Genomic DNA, 3525 nt, shown 5'->3' on the forward strand with positions numbered 1-3525 from the left:
AGGTAGGCCATAGAGTCTAGACCAGAGATTTCAACCTTTTCATCTCATGGCACACATAAACTGATTACTAAAATTCTGCGGCACACCAAAAAGCATACTTTTTGCCGATCTGACAAAAAATAGGGAGAAACTATTAACACCAGATGGGCTATTGTTGTGTTGGCTATTGTTTTATTTTTTTTATTTCAATCTGAGGGAAAAGAGGTCAGTGCCCCTGATTAAATAGGCAGGTATGGATGGCATGTTTTTAAAATTCTTGTGGCACAGCAGTGAGCTGAGGCACACTGATTAAAAATCGCTGTCCTAGACCATGGGTGCAGACTGCTGTCCTTTCCTGCTTTTCAACAGAAAAGTCATTGAAACTCACAGAGGGGAGTGTGAGAGGGAAGTTACTCTCACATGCTACAACAAGCTTCATCTTCACTTAATATTTCCCTTCTCCAGAGCCTTTTCTTTTATCTCACCATTTCTGGGGGATCGGTTCACCTACCTATTTTATCCAAAGTGTGCACGCACACGCCTTGCTGACTGCTCATTCTTGCTCCTAGATATTCCCCTGAACTTGAAATGTCTCCTACATCCAGATGCACATGGCCAAGTGCACCAGGAACTCAGTGAGACCAATGGCCTGTAGTTAGCAGCTGGCCCCATGGTTTAGGACCAATCTGTGGCCTTTTGCTATGTGGACATCTTCCTTGGAGTCTCACCCCTCACTCCAGGCAGCTTATCAACTGTTCATTTCAAAGAAACACATTGTCCTCATAAAAGGGAACTATGTACCTCTTTAGGTTGATAACCAATTTCCTCCTGACTATGTTTTTCTAACCTAATATGAAAATGGGCTTATAGCATCTGAGCACATCCTGGCTTTGGGTGAGAGAAAAACAGCCATAAATTGAACCAGTAGGAGAAGGAAGCTAGGCCATACTTTTAAGATGTTTTTCATGGGTCATTCATTCAATAAATATTTGCAATCCTCTACTATTCCCCAGGCTCTGTGCTAGGTGGGTCCATGAAGTTTGACTGTAATGTGAGCAGCTGGCTGCAGCTGGGAGAATGCCACCTGGGTTTTATAAACACTGCCTGCGTGGTGGGTGGTAGATCACTGAGGGCATTTATGAGGAACAGAAGTAAAGGGTGTCACAGTGGGAGGTTGTAGGCTACGAGGCTGGTAGTGCTGCAGCCACTTCATAATAGCAACTGCCTTGAGTGGGCTGGGGTTGGGCACTCATTCCCCAGCCACAGTTCTTTGTTGGCTCATTTGGATGTGCAGTGCAATGTGAGGAATGGGAGCCTTGCAACAGATGCTGCTTAAGTGCCCACATTTAATGCTTGTGTCACTGATTGGGAATAGAGGGCTTTGATCCTCACCGAGTAACCACACAGGTATTACTTTCTAAGTGAATGATAAGAGGCAAGATGTTAATTTACTTCCTGTAAAGTTGTCGATTTAGGCAGCCTCGAAATCTTCAATGACCACCAAGGAAGTTTAGTTGTCCCTGAGGAAGACTTGCTGGAGCAGGAACTCTGGAAGGTGGTACTTTCCCAGGGCAGCCAGAAGGAGGCAGTACATGGGCTTGGCTGGAGGCCCTCTCATCCCAGGAGAGGAAAAGTAGTGCCAAGTCCCTGCAGGCAAGAATCTCCTGTAGGATCAGTGAGCAGGGTCCATGTGGGGTAGGCAGGATGAATGCTAGTCCTCATGCGTGTTGCATGTTTACCTTCCTGAATGATCCCACAAGCCTGTTCACCCCAGACTGAGGCTGACGTCATGACTGTTGGTTCACCAGGAAATGTGGTCTCAAGACACATTACCCCAAGTGCACAGAAGAGAACTGCAGCTCAGCCTTCTCAGCCGACAGCTGCTCCAGGAAAATGTCCTTTCACTCCTTACCAGGCAAGCTCTGCAGATGGTTGTCAGAAAAAGATCAAAGGGGCATTCAGACCAGACAAATTTAGTAAGAGGAGTGAGTATTTGATAGTATTGGGCACTGGACTTCCGTGGGAAAAGGCAGTCTGGCAAACCTCTCTTGATATTTGCAGCTCCAGTCTTCACAAGTGTTGGTTCAAGGTGATGCCATTTTGAGACAGGTGCTTCATGATTTAGAATACTCAGCTTATTGATGCTCCATGCACACTAATGGGAAGACCCTCGTGGGAGAGTGAGAAACATCCTGGAGCAGTGGGGCCTCTCCCTTGCCTCATACAGGCCAGCCAGTGGCTGAAGATGAAGTGGAGAGAAGCAGGTGGATCAAAGCTTCTAACATCTCAAATGTATGGAGCTGCCTAGTTCCTCAACTACATGTGTATCACTTTTATCCCCTTGCCTACTACTGATAGGAAATAATTTCTGTACCTAGAAAATAGTAGAGTCAGAAGACATCACAAGAAAAGGAAACTACAAATCAATATCTTATAAATGTTGGTGCAAAAATCTTCAACTAAAGACTAGCAAACTCAATCCAACAACATATATAAATGTTTATCCGTCATGAACAAGTGGAATTTATACCAGGAATGCAAGGTTGGTTTAATATTAAAAAATCAGTTAATGTAACACATCATATCAAGGATACATCATAGAATACAAAATAAAAGCAACATGATCATAGCAGATGCAGGAAAGTATCTGATAAAAAACAATACACTTTTATGATAAAACACACAACAAAGAAGGAATGGAAGAGAACTTCCTCAATCTGCTAAAGGACATGCATGAGAAACCCATAGCTAATATCATCACCCCTAATGGTGAATATTGGAAGATTTCCTCCTAAGACCAGGAACAAGACAAATATGTCTATGCCCACTATTTGTATGCAACACTGTGCTGGAAGTTTGCAGATAGCATTAAGGTTGTTGATTAGTTGACCTTAAAATTAGGAGATTATCTTGGATTTTCTAGCTGGGCCCAATAGCATCGAAAGGGTCCTTAAAAGAGGAAGGAGACAGAAGAGGAGATCAAAGTGATGCCAGGTGAGCAGGACTCCACTTGTTTTTGCTGGTTTTGGAGATAAAGGAGGGGGGCCACCAGCCAATGAATGTGGGTCCCCCGTAAAGGCTGCAAAAATGAAGGAAGTGAACTTTATGGAGCTTACAGAGAGGGGTGCAGCCTTGCCCAGGCTGTGAATAACTGGCGAAACCCATCTCAGACTTCTGGACCATAGAACTGTAAGATAAATTGTATGTGTTTAAACCACTAAAGTTTGTGGTAATTTGCTACAGTAACTGCAAAATAATGGGCGAGTGACTGCCGTTAGAAAATTGGATCTGATCACTTGCTAAGACACTAGTGGCTACAAATCCCACAATTTTTACCTCTGAGGAAGGAGCTCTAAGCTTCAGACAAGTTATTACAAATGCAAATAGAGTTGCCTGGCAACAAGAAAAATAAAACAGTTTCAGAGGCAGCCAGCTGGAGATTAGAGTCACCATCTTTCAGGCTGAGTTTCTGATACAAACGTATGCTTTTTTGTGTGTCTTAACGACTTTACTTTAAAAAATATCAAGAGAGTAATTCAAAAGCTA

This window comes from Myotis nattereri (genome assembly GCF_964212035.1).
Source record: "Myotis nattereri genome assembly, chromosome: 4".
In the NCBI taxonomy this organism is placed as follows: Eukaryota; Metazoa; Chordata; class Mammalia; order Chiroptera; family Vespertilionidae; genus Myotis; species Myotis nattereri.